Genomic DNA, 14,909 nt, shown 5'->3' on the forward strand with positions numbered 1-14,909 from the left:
TGTCAGTTAGTTCAACCATTGTGGAAGACAGTGTGGTGATTCCTCAAAGATTTAGAACCAGAAATACCATGTGACCCAGCAATTCCATTACCAGGTCTATACCCAAAGGAATATAAATCATTCTATAATAAAGATACATGCACACATGTTCATTGCAGCACAATTCACAATAGCAAAGACATGTGATCAACCCAAATGCCCATCAATGATAGACTGGATAAAGAAAATGTGGTACATGTACATGATAGAATACTATGGAGCCATAAAAAGGAGTGAGATCATGTCCTTTGCAGGGACGTGGATGAAGCTGGAAGCCATTATCCTCAGCAAACAAACACAGGAACAGAAAACCAAACACTACAGGTTCTTATTTATAAGCAGTAGCTGAACAATGAGAACACCTGGAAACAGGGAGGGGAATAACACACACTAGGACCTGTTGAGAGAGTGCACCAGGGGAGGAGCATTAGGAAAAAGAGCTGATGTATGCTGGACTTAATACGTAAGTGATGGGTTGATAGGTGGCAGCAAACCTCAAGGCACTCGTTTACTTAAGCAACAAACCTGCACATCCTGCATATATGCCAGGGACTTAGAAAATAAAATAAAATAAAATAAAATAAAACAAAACAATTCAAAAAAAGAACAACAACTGATACATTCTGCAGCATAAATAAACTTCAAAATTGGGCAAAATGAAAGAAGTCAGATGCAAAAAACTATACATTGTTTAATTCAAATTATTTACATTGTTCAAAAAAGGCACATTTACACTGATGGAAAGAAAGATCAAAGGCAGTATAAGGTTGAGGGTGTGTGGGAGGGTAGATTCATTATTGCCAGGCAAAGTTTTGGGGTAACTGAAGTGTTCTAACGTTAGGTTGTGGTGAATAATTGCACAATTTTGATAAAAATAAAGATAATAGGGGAGAAGTCGGTTCCTTTATTGAGGCACCTCACTAAGGAGGTGATAATAGAGTTAGGACCTGTAGGATGGGAAGGATACAAGCTACGTGAGAGTATGGAGGCAAGGATTCAAGTTGTCAAATAACCTGGGTTAGCTTCCCAAGTAAAGACAAAGAATCCTGAGAAGGTTTTAGAACAGCAAAAGAAAGAAGATACCAGAGAATGCACTTCTGATCACTGGGGGTCTCTGGTAGGGAACTTTGTCTCTAACTCATCAGGCAACCTTTTATTAACTGCCTCTAGCAAGAGGGCTTTATAGGCATGCACATGGCCACACATTCAGAGGGACTGGGATTTGTTTAATTATTTGTTTTGCCATCTTGAAATTCTGAATACTTTTATCTTTGAACTTGGATTTTGTAAGTGAAACCCAAAGAGGTGATGGAGAATTCATGTTGGTAGAGAGAGAAGCATAATATGATGTTCTACCATTATTAATTACCATCCATTTATTTACAATGCTTTCAATGCCCCGTGAGCACATAATTCCAGTGGAACCAGAATGCTTGGGAGTTCAGTGAGAGTCAAAATGAGTAGTATTCAGAGTAAGAGAGTTATGCCTGTGTCTGAACATGGAGGATGGGAATGCCGACAGCCCGACAGCCCTGAGACGGCACACTTTCGATTTGAAACACAACTTTCTTTGAATGCAGAAAGAAGGCAAAGATGTTCTAAGAAACACAAACAATTAAGAAATGATATCATAAACTTTCTTACTCATGTTACTTTCCTGTATTAGCCAGTGAATTACACTGAAAATGATAGAGAAGGAAAGGCAAAGATAGGACAATCCTTTCCTATCTTTGCCTTTCTGTGGAGTGTTGGTAGTGAGTGGATACAGCACAAAGACAGTTGAGTTAGTTTCTTGCAGAATTTTCACTCTTCTGGTAATAACAAAATACATATGCATACATGAGCTACAAAATAGAAATCGTGTAATTTCCTTGATCCCATAACCGAACAAAATGTTCCTATATTTGCATTTTGAAACTGACATTATACAACGTAAAGATGAACAGCAAACTTTATGGCAATAATGTAAAATTTTACTTTTTCTTTACTTAGAATAACATTAGTTAGCAAATTTAAAAATGTAACAAATTTAAAGTTTGTAGAAAATGAGTAAAAAGCTTACGATTTTGGTATCTTTATTGTCACATTTTACCATACATTACTAATAAAAAAATCCATGATTTTTATTTTGCATTGAGCCTTGCAAACTAAATGGCTAGTTCTAATTGCTGAGAGATTTTATCAAACTTACTATTCTGAGGAGGTTAGAGGTTTAAAAACTCTACCTTGCCCAGATGTTACACTTTTCCCTGGTTTGGGTGTATGATCAGAGGTGAGATTTGCATGTGTGAGTTATTATGAGACAGTATTTAATTCCTTAGATTTATATTGTGCCTTCAACTTGAAAAGCTAAATCTGGGCTTGCAAATTTTGACAATAAATAATTGTCATTGTCCTGTCTTTGCTGTGAAATTGACTAAGACTTTTGAGAGCAGCCTTCTGGGTTATCAAACCAAACTGCTGCTTGCTCACTCCCACATCCCAGTTATTTTGGTATAAGCATATATGGCAGATTTTCACTGAAAAAATACAACAATACAGTCATTCTTCAGTAGGCATAAGGGATTGTTTCCATGACCCCCACACATAAAATCTGCAGATGCTCAAGTCTCATATAAAACTGTAATATTTGCGCATAACCTATGCATATCCTCCTGCATACTTTAAATCATCTCTAGATTTCTGATAAGAACTAGTACAACGTAAACACTACGGAAATAGTTGTATTTTCAAATTTGTAGTATTTGTATGGTAGTATTTTTATTGTCATATTTTTATTTCTTTCCAAATATTTTTGATTCACAGTTTATTGAATTCATGGATGTGGAACCTGCAAATGTGGAGGACAGACTGTATTGCTTATTGAAACTTTGAGTTCTTTATATTTACTAGATTATGGATTTTCTTTTTCTTTCTTTCTTTCTTTTCTTCCTTTTTTTTTTTTTTTTTTTTTTCTTTTTTGCATGTCAGAGGTTATTTTCTTAAATTCTTTTTCTCTTTTTTAACTTGTATTTCAGATTCAGGATGCATATGTGCAAGTTGGTACCTGAGTATATTGCATGATATCGAGGTCTGTGGTATAAATAATCCCATCACCAGGTACCGGGAATAGTGTCCAACAGTTTTTCAACTTTTAACTTCACCTCTCTTCTCCTACCACTATAGTAGTCCCTCATCTTTATGTCCATGAATACTCAATGTTTAGCTCCCATTTATAAGTGAGAACATACTATATTTGGTTTTCTGTTCCTGTGTTAATTTGCTTAGGAAAATGACCTCTAACTACATCTCTGTTGCTGGAAAGGTCAGCATTTCATTCATTTTTATGGCTGTATAGTATTTCATGGTGTTTGGGCAAAAGACGTGAACAGACACTTCTCAAAAGAAGACGTACACATGGCCAACAGACATGTGAAAAAGAGCTTATGATCACTAATTATCAGAGAAATTCAAATTAAAACCACGGTGAGATACCATCTCACATCAGTCAGAGTGCCTACTATTAAAAAGTCAATAAACAACGAATGTTGGCCAGGCTGTGGATAAAAGGGAATGCTTAATTTTTTATTTATCATACACTGTTGGTGGGTATGCAAATTAGTTCAGCCACTATGGAAAGCAATTTGGAGATTTCTCAAATAACTTAAAGTGGAACTACCATTCAACCCAGCAATCTCATTACTGGGTATATCCTCAAAGAAAACAAATCATTCTACCAAAAAGACTTGCACTCATATGTTCATCACAGAGCTACGTACAATAGCAAAGACGTGGAATCAACCTAGGTGCACATCAATGGTGGATGAAACAAAAACAATTTGGTACATTTACTGGATTGTAGAAGTAAATTATCTTCATCACTACTGGCTACAAAATCACAGAAAACAAATAAATAAATAAGCAAAATATAAACAACAGTAACAAGACTATTGACAGCACTGATCAAGCTTATAAAAATTGCCGATTTGTGTCCTGTTTAAAAATTACCACAGCATCACCAGGAGCAGTGGCTCATGCCTGTAATCCTAGCACTTTGGGAGGCCATGGAGGGCAGATTGCCTGAGCTCAGAAGCTTGAGACCAACCTGGGCAACATGGTAAAACTCTGTCTCTACTAAAAATACAAAAAAATTACCAGCCATGATGACACATGCCTGCAGTCCCAGCTACTTGGGAGACCAAGCATGAGAATTGCTTGAACCTAGGAGGCAGAGGTTGAAGTGAGCTAAGATCATGCCACTGTACTCCAGCCTGGGCAACAGAGTGGGACTCTGTCTCAAAAAAGTAAAAAAAAAATTCAAAAAAGAAAGGAAAAAAAAAGAAAGAAAAATTACCACATCACTGTAAGAGAAGAAAAAATCAAGCAAAGATTTAGGAAACTCCAGCAAGAGCCAAAAATATATGTATTTTTTTCTCTAAATAAATAGAAGATGTAATAACTGAAAGACAGCAATGTGCTGAGCTACCAAAAGATATTGCTAAATTTGTACATGATATTGCAATGAAAAGGATTAGGGCAGCAATGAAATTGTCCAAGGGAACAACTGACTAGGAGTAAAACTGCTTAAGTCATAGAACATCTTGTTTAGTAATCAAAAACACACACAACAAAATAAAATAAAACATAAAAAACACAGCTCAACAGCATAAAGAGAGTTAAGGAGTCATGAAGGGTTTGAAAATAGCAACCAGGGCCGGGCGCGGTGGCTCAAGCCTGTAATCCCAGCACTTTGGGAGGCCGAGACGGGCGGATCACGAGGTCAGGAGATCGAGACCATCCTGGCTAACACGGTGAAACCCCGTCTCTACTAAAAAAAAATACAAAAACTAGCCGGGCGAGGTGGCGGGCGCCTGTAGTCCCAGCTCCTCGGGAGGCTGAGGCAGGAGAATGATGTAAACCCGGAAGGCGGAGCTTGCAGTGAGCTGAGATCCGGCCACTGCACTCCAGTCCGGGCGGCAGAGCGAGACTCTGCCTCAAAAAAAAAAAAAAAAAAAAAGAAAGAAAGAAAATAGCAACCAGATTTAAGAGTTTTTCTTAAATAAAAATCATAGGATTTTTAGACTTGGGAGGAACAAACCTTCTATCTTACCAGCATTCTTACTCAATTACTTTAGTTGCAGAAGATCCTGGTATTCTGAGATCCAATACAGATGTGGTTGCTTTAATACCTCCCTCACTAACATAGCTTTCCTATTTTCATTCCTTCGACAGAATTACCAGGGCCCATTACTTTAACCGTTATCTTGCTAAAACTCTCTAATTTATTTACTATTTTTATTTTGTCTCCTCTGAAATGCAACTTACCAATCCTAGATAAATCCAGCTACCTGACTTCTTCATATCTGTGATAGATATTATAATGTTTAATGTATTATAAAACTGTAGACATAAGTGCTATAATAAATCTGTATAACTCCAATTGTTTTCGTCACTTAGATTTCTTTGTTTCCTTAGGAGTATTTTTTTCTAATATTCCACGAAGGTAGTCTCAGTCAGTTTTTTTATCTGCATCTTCTAGTTTCCTGATTAAACTGTCAAAGAAAAAACAGGTCAGAGAGAGTTAAACAGTCTAGGAAAACTTGATTTAAGCCTGCTAAAATAGAGGAGAGAATTGAAGTTAACTCTGCAGAAACAAAAAGCAAGAGGGTCGCTAAGCATTGGGATGAGGTAGAGGAAAATACTGAAGAACATCAGGCACGAGATTCATGATTGTGATTGGGCCATCTGATTTGCTAAATGGTGTTCCTTGAAGCTAGGCTCCTACCTTTTCACAGAGAATGAGAAACTGGGGCAAAGTGGTGGCTCCCAGGTTCTTGAGAAAGACTTTCCTAGTATGTAAAACTGGCAAGAGGCTTGGAGAAGCCTTCCGTCCCAAAGAGGTAAGAGAACGAATTTAGAATAAAAAGTTTTCTCGAGTAAATGCCCAGAGAAAATGGAGGTCCAGGCACATAGGAAGAAATCTGCCTAGAGATTGGTCAAGCTAAGGGAAAATACAAAGCCTTCTTGGACATCCTCACCTGCCCCCACTTAGCTAATTACTTCTACTTCACATTAGTCTTTCATTACACCTATGGGTTAACCTGTCTTTCTTCTCTGGAAGGTGCTTTTCCTCATTTCTGCACACGTCCGTCCAATCTAAGCTCCTTTCTCTGTGTTTTGCATTTTATCTCCTTGATTTGCTTGGTGATATCCATTAATTTTCCTTGTAGTCTCTTATATTTTCAACTTCTTTGTCTCTGTTTGCTCCTTCTTATTAGCATCAAATCGTTTTCAAAACAATAACAAAACAGCCAAATCCCATTTATTACACCATTCTGTTATTCAACTTCTCTTTAGAGCCAATTTTATTGAAATATTTTATGAATCACAGTCCTCTAGTCTTAATTTCCTACTTCTATACCCACCCATACTTTTTCTCTGCATCACTTATATAAACCTTATTTTATAATAAAAAGCAATGGCCCTTTTGTTTCCCTATTATATATGGTATTTCAATATCATTTTGAGGCACTGAATATACCATTTGCTTAGTTATTTACTGAACTACTATAATACTGTAATTTTCTCATTTTACACTTGAGGATCAGACACTTTTTGTTTTTTCCACAGGTTTTACTCTGCCTTTTCCCAAATGCTCATGTAAGAACCATGTCCTTAATGCTATTGTTTTCTTCTCCTCTACTTACACTCTCTAGCATGTTGCATTCATGTCTTTTATCATTCATGGGCTAATAGATTCTAACTATATATTTACTCGCATATCTTTCTCCTCAGTTTTGGACCATACGAAAAAATTATCTCACTATGGACGTACATGTGGCACAAAACTAACCCATTTAATACTGAACTCATAACCTTTGCCCTTCCACCTTCAAAACTGTCCTTCCATTTCTCTCCATTGCTTTTTAGATGACAACATTTATCTAACAGAAATCTGAGAGTCAAGGATTTACATCATCCTTGACTCCTTTCTCCTTTACTTATTTCACCTCAAATACCAAGGCATGTCATTTCTAAATGCTCTACTCCCTTAAATCTGTGAATTTTTCACTATTTTGGTGGTTGATTTTCTCCTTTAGGTCCATCTAGATTACTGTAATAGCCTGTCTGTATTTAACTTTGTCCCCTTCTTGGAAATTATTTATCTAGCACTATGTAATCTGGCTATTTTATTTACTTCAAAACTTTTGATACAGTGTTTCTTATTTCAAAAAATTTATGAAATAGTTAAGCAACTACTACTACTTACCACTTCAGGCAAATGCTCCTTAATCAACACCAACTTTTGTACTAGATTTGTATCTATCTTAATTGCCTTTTAGTTCTTCAGACACTAAATGTTCAAAACCTTGAGTTTTGATATTTTCCTTTTCTTCTGCCTGAAATACACTCTCTACTCCCTCCCTTTACACCACCTCTCACTGGGTCTATTAGTTAGCTGTGCTGCAGTAGCAAACGTTCAACAACAGATATATTTTTAACTCACTCATTTTGCATGCTGCCTTTATGGGTCAGCTACTATGACTTTACTAAAGTGTAAAGTAATTTAATCATTATTGTTTTTTCCTACAACTTGATTAAAAAACTCATTTTCAGGCATTTTTGTCTTGATAGAATTTTTTATCTTTTTGTCAGTACCTCGAAGAGTATGTTAGGATCAGTATGAAATGTTGAACTTAATGAACATACTAGTATTCAGGCTAACCTTGATGTCTATTATATAGATTTAATATATAATACATATATATATAGAATGTTTCTATTTTTACTTTTTTTGCATTATGTGTTATAATTTTCATTAAGAAAAAGAAAAGCTGAAGGTAGATCAGCATATAAAAATTATCTCTTTTTGCAGAATTGAAAGTAGTACCTCTATTAACTTTTAAAAGGTTACAATAAGTATCTTTCCTTCTAATAGGTCAAAAGAAATCCAGGACACCTAAAATAAAGACTTGATTAAGTATGTTTTAAATTACTTCTTTTTATTATTATTTTATTGCATTCCCAAGGACACAGTGTAAAGTGAATTGAAGTGAAAAAAATTAGAGTGATCAATATCATCATAACCCAAATTACTTTGAATCATTTGCTCATCCCTAACTATTATGCGCAACTTGAGTTGACATTTTCTATATCAATTAACATTATACTGAATATACTTCAATTTAATTTTCTCTAAATAACTTTTTTATATGCTACATGGAACAAGATCTTGCTATGTACCCTTCATTTCCAGTTTATATGCTTCAGTTGAAAGATAATTTGATTGCTTTTCTTTTGTGTCAGGGTCTTACTATAAGTTTTTCACATAAATATGAAACTCAAAATTGAGTTTGTAATTCCCTGTGTAGAATGACTTGGACTAACAATGTGATTTTTTTTAGTGAATATGAATATTTACCTCTCTTATAAGACATAAAAGGAAAGGAAGCACTGAAAGTAAAAAATTCGACTTACAGGTAACCATCCTAAGATCTGCACCATCCCCCAAAACTTAGTGAAAACTTTTTAGTGTCAGCCTCAATTTACTCTCTTGGACTATTCTAGTAGATGGATAAACTATTTCTCTACATCTAGACATGCTCCTGTTCAATTGATTTCTTACAGTTGGAGTGATATTTCTGACTTATAATGTGATATTATCCCTTCATTAAAACTATTCATGGTTTCTTATCACAAACCTGTAAGCTTTTCAGTCTCCAAATCCCTACATCATCACTCGTGCTATATTGCATTATTTGCTCTTACATCAAAATGTCCTGATTTCTACTTCTCCACACAGCATCTTCTTTATATCAGGAATGACTTTTATATATATATTTTTTAACTGGTGATACTTTCTGTCTTCTTTTATGACTCAGTCTCTTGAATTGTTACTTGCCTTCTTTCATCCTGATTTTTATAGCTTATCAACGTATATTTATTTTTGAAAACTACATGGTGTTAGATAATATGTCTTTTCTTTTCTTTTTTTTTTTTTTTTTTTTTTTGAGACAGAGTCTCATTCTGTCACCCAGGCAGATAGCAGTGGCACAATCTCAGCTCACTGCAGCCTCCGCCTCCTGGGTTCACGTGATTCTCCTGCCTCAGCCTCCCAAGTAGCTGGGATTACAGGCACACACCACCACGCCCAGCTAATTTTCTGCGTATTTTTAGTAGAGATGGGGTTTCACTATGTTGGCAAGGCTGGTCTCGAACTCCTGACCTCGTGATCCACCCACCTCGGCCTCCCAAAGTGCTGGGATTACAGGCATGAGCCACCACGCCCGGCGATAATATGTCAAGTCTTAGATAAATAATAACATGATGTGGTCACTCCAAACTTGTTATGAAATACAATAATCAAGAAATGCATCATAGAAATATAAGTAGATAACTGGTGAATAGTGTTATAAAATAAGAGGAATGTGGAATCATGATACAATATAAATTAGGGAAATTATCAAGGCACTGAGGTCAGGAAAGCCTTTCCAGGAAAATAATAATTAAACTAAAAACTAAAAGATATGTAGGAGTTGTCTATGTAAAAGAAGCAATAGAGACCATTCCAGCAGAACTAGCATATGCAGAGGACATCTGGTAGAATTTTACTTGGGAGATAAGAGATTTTGAAATTGAGCAAATACAGCCAGAGGGAGCAAGCATGAAAGGCTACAGCATTTGTGGGGTCCAGACCAGTTCATAGATTTGAGGAGTTAAATGTTTATCTTAAGAACAATGAGACACTGTTAACATATTTTAGGTAGATTAATAAATAAGAAGAGTTGCTTTTTGTATGATTTTTCATGATGGTATTCAGAGAACTAATTGTAGGAGACAAAGAATGAGTCAGTGGTTTTGATTTGAAATGCTTCACACTAGAGGGGCATTTTGGAAATTTGTAAAGGCAGTTTACACAATGATTGGGGTTCACCAGTAAAAGTTAGTGAATGAGAGCAGCAGTGTTAGATCACAGAGATCAGTTCCATACAGGAAAATATTGTCCTTCCAGAAATTAACATACTTTGAACAAAATGTGTTTTTATTTATCTAGGTAAGAGCACAAGTGTATTTTACATAAAGCCAAAAGTGTTTTTTTGTGTAGTTTTAATACACCAAATATTATGGGCAAATTGTTTTGATATCACTTAATTTTACATAAATGTAACTCTGGTGTAAATGAAGGAGAGATTTTGTATTTTGCTGTATTCAAAATAAAACAAGAATTAATCATGATTGTAAAAAATTTTATTGCTGACAGCAGCACATTAATGATGCCAATACACATGCTAATGATACACCAACAAAACATACCTGCATAAATGTACTTTTATATCTGTTACATTTATTATAATTCTAAATACATATTAATATTCTACTTTAGTAATTATTTCACAAGGTAAAACAAGTTGAAAAGTATCAACAATACTCAATTGAACATTGAAATTCAGTTGCTTAATATTGTTAATAAATTAACTATTACCCTGTGGCGACACTTTTGTTTCTCTGTTGAAGCAGACATCTTTGGTATTAAAGAGGTTGCCAGGAAACACTGCTAGTAAACTGAAAAAGATATATCACATTTTACAGAATAAATGTAAAGTTTGTATTAAATTTAAAGTTTGTAATATTGTCAATGTGATGTTTATAATGTCTTTTATTTAGTATATAACCTCCCATTTTTGTTTTTACTTCATAGTACAAATCATTAAAAACTAAGAAAACCACACACTACCATGAAAATAATAAAACCATTCCTGTAAGAGGCTATGAGGCCGGGTGCGGTGGTTCACACCTGTAATCCCAGCACTTTGGGAGGCCGAGGTGGGTGGATCATGAGGTCAAGAGATCGAGACCATCCTGGCCAACGTGGTGAAACCCCGTCTCTACTAAAAGTACAAAAATTAGCTGGGCATGGTGGCACACGACTGTAGTCCCAGCTATTTGAGAGACTAAGCCAGGAGAATCGCTTGAACCCAGCTACTCAAGAAGCCGAGGGAGGAGAATCGCTTGAACCCTGGAGGTGGAGTTTGCAGTGAGCCGAGATCGTGAGCCGAGATCGTGCCTCTGCACTCCAGCCTGGTGACAGAGTGAGAGTCTAAAAAAAAAAAAAAAAGAAACTATGAGTATAAAGGGATAAAGGGCCAAAAAAAAAAAAAAAAAAAAAAATTCTAAATAAAGTTCCCACTGGCAATATCACTCTTCCAAAAAAAAAAAAAAAAAAAAAAATTCATGAAGTGAAAATGTTACAAATCGGCTGTATAATTAAAAGCAATCAAGAAAAATTTCCACTGCCAGTGAGTAAAGAACAAATCCATTTGCAAATGTCTTGTTATTACATCCATCTTTTTAAAGATGTGTCTTGAAGTCACTTTTCCATATAGCTTCTGTCACATTTTTCTCCTCTCTTTGACAGATAAATTATCTTAAAATGTTGCCCATGCTCTTTGGCTGCCCAGGACCCAGAACTTTCTTCTCTTCTCTTCTCTCTTGTATAATTACTCATTTAGTCTTCTCATACAGCCTCATGGCTTAAAATACATATGTAAATGTATATGTACATACATGTATTCAGAATCTGACCACTTCTTACTCCACTGCTATCACAGTGGTTTAAGTCACCACAAACTCATACCCTGACAATTTTAGTAGACTCATAATGAGTATTTCTACTTCTACCCTTGCCACCTTGATACTATAATCTATTCTCAACACAGCAATTATCTGTAAACTAATGCCCAGACCATGTCACTCTTCTTTCTGTTCATAATCCTCTTCACCTTACTTATAGTAAAGGTCAAGCACAAGATTTTAGCTGAAACTTCAGAAATCCTCTCTGACTTCATCTGGTAGACATCATTCAAACTGTTACTCACGTCGTTGTCTTTGAACTCAATAGGTCACCTTGAAGCTTTTGGGCTTGACTTTTTTTTCCTCCTGAGGTATCCTTCCTTTGGATACTTCCTTTTAGATAATCCCTCCCTCTTCTCTTTTCAAAGCTTCGGTCAGTTGTTCTGTCTGCTGTGACTCGCCTTGTGTCTTCTGTCTTCCTCATCTTTTTAATTTTTCTCGATAGGACATAATTTCTGAAGTGTCATGTAATTTATTTACTCTGATGGAAAGTAAGCTCAATGAGGAGAGCAAATGTATCTATTTTATTTCTTACATTAGCTCTAGCTAACAGACAATAATTGTTCTATATTTAATAAATAGATAACGAAAAACAATAAAGCAATTCATGTTAAAACTAATTACTTATGTAAAATTCTTATGGTAGGAAAAATAATTATGAGTAGTATATTCAACATTACCATCAATAAGTAAAAATATTTGTTAATATTTATATCTTAAAATATTTCCTTAAAAAGTATTTATTTTCCATTACAGCTCAGAGAACACCAGTTGTAGGCAATTCATAGCATATGTTTATAGTCAGTATTGAGAAAGAAAAAAGAAAAGAGCATCAGGCATTTTAGAAATTTCCTGTGTTGTTTATAGACCAATATTTAGGTGTCAAAAATCTCAGAGAAGAACTTTACAAATCAATAGAGTGTTTCAATGGAATTAAAAAGAATAGCTTGGTTAATAGGTCATTCCTCAACTGTGTAGTTACAAGATGAATTTAAATGTATTACCCCACATAGAAAAGGATTATCTGAAGAAAATCATTTTAATAGGCTTTATACTCATCAGTTTTGTGTGGCTATCATAGAATACCACAGAATGGATAAGTTACCAAGGACAGAAATTGATTTCTCACAATTCTGGAGGCTGAGAAAAACAAAATCAAGGGACAGACAGATTAAACACTGTTCTTCTGCTTCCAAGATGGCACCTGGAACCCTGCATCTTCCAGGAGAGGAGGAATGCTATGTCCTTACATGGCAGAAGAGAAGACCCATTCCTGGAAGCCCCTTTCCCTTTGCATGGCAGTATTAATCTATTAATTAAGGCAGAGTCCTTGTGACCTAAACACCTCTCAGAAGGCCCCATCTCCTATCACTGTTGCACTGGAATTTAAGTTTTTAACACATACATTTCAGGGAACACATCCAGACCATAGTGAACTTTATTCTCTTTTTTGAGATATTGTAAATATTTTAATAAATCAGTTAAATTATATCTATTAAAATAGTAATGATTATGCCCTTCAGATATCTTTGTAAAACTAGATGTTTTCCCCATATATTGCAATAAAATAAATAGTATGTATTCAAAATGAAGAAACGATCATTAGACCTGTCAATACAAAAATTAACTTTGTCAGAATTTTTAGTATGTATATTTAGCAAAATCAACTAAAATTAAGATTAAAGACACCAGTTGAGAAAGATATTATTCAATTTTGGGATGACTTTATTTTAAAAATACTTTTAAGTGTCTATAAACTTACAATAGTGATTGATAGACTGATCCATTTAAAAATATATGTGCATGTGGAGACTTCTCATTTCAGCTCCAAGATGCGAAGAGCTCCAATATACAAAGATCACTACTCTTGCTCTCATTACAAGACAAAACCTCAACAAGTGGAGAGACAACTCTTCTTGGATGCATACGCAAATTAAAACACAGGGCAATCTGCTATATTAAAAACTGCTGAAGCAGGTGGATACAGAGAAATATACCTTGTGGGGAGCAGAAGCTCACTGCTATAGCCAATGCTGGTCTACTGAATGAAATGGCGGCTCACAAGTGAGAGAACTGCAAGACACAGATTCCATGTAAGAGAGGATGTCTAGTCAAATCCAAAGACAAGCAGGGGACATACAAGCAAAAACAATAGAGGAAATTTAAGTCTCTGATATTTACAATTACAACAAACATGAAGGACTGCTTAACTCAGCCAGATAAACATAAAATCTTACACTAAATGCATATTTACTTCAGTCCCTATTACCCAATACATCACGTATGGCTTGCAACAAAAAAATGACCAAGTATCCTGAAAGGTAAGACAACAAGACAATCTGAAGACACATGGCAAGCATTAGAGGCAAAATCAAATAAGGCATAGATTTTAGAATTATCAGACTGGAATTTTAAAATATAATATGCTAAAAGCCCTGATGGAAAATGTGGACAATATACAAGAAAAGATGGATAGTACATGAAAAGAGATGGCAACTTTAAGAAAACATATCAAAGAGAAATTTAAAAATTAAAAACTGTAACATATAAAGAATGCTTTGATGGGCACACAAACACAGTAGACACAGTTGAAAGAAAAATCAGTGAGCTTGAAGATAGGTCAAAAACTTCTTAACTGAATGCAAAGAGAATAAAGAATAAAAATTTGAAACAGAATATCCAAAAAGAGACAACTACAAAAGTTGTAACATACATACACATGATGGAATTACACAAAATATTTGAAAAAAAATAATAGCTAGAAATTTTCCAAAAGTGCTTACAGGCACCAAACTGCACACCCATGAAAGTCAGAAGTCAGAAAATACCAAGCAGAATACATACCAAAAAAAAAATCTCTACCTAGACATATCAAAATTTACAGAAAATAAAAGTCAAAGAGACAATCTTTAAAGAAGACAGAGGGCCGGACACGGTGGCTCAAGCCTGTAATTCCAGCACTTTGGGAGGCCGAGACGGGCAGATCACGAGGTCAGGAGATCGAGACCATCCTGGCTAACACGGTGAAACCCCGTCGCTACTAAAAAAAAAAAAAAATACAAAAAAACTAGCCGGGCAAGGTGGCGGGCGCCTGTAGTCCCAGCTACTCGGGAGGCTGAGGCAGGATGGCGCGAACCCAGGAGGCGGAGCTTGCAGTGAGCTGAAATCAGGCCACTACACTCCAGCCTGGGCGACAGAGCCAGAAGGGAAAACAAATCACCAATAAAGCCTCTTACCTTTGTTCCAGAACCTTTACAGGA

The sequence above is a fragment of the Rhinopithecus roxellana genome, chromosome 18 (genome assembly GCF_007565055.1).
Source record: "Rhinopithecus roxellana isolate Shanxi Qingling chromosome 18, ASM756505v1, whole genome shotgun sequence".
Taxonomy (NCBI): Eukaryota; Metazoa; Chordata; class Mammalia; order Primates; family Cercopithecidae; genus Rhinopithecus; species Rhinopithecus roxellana.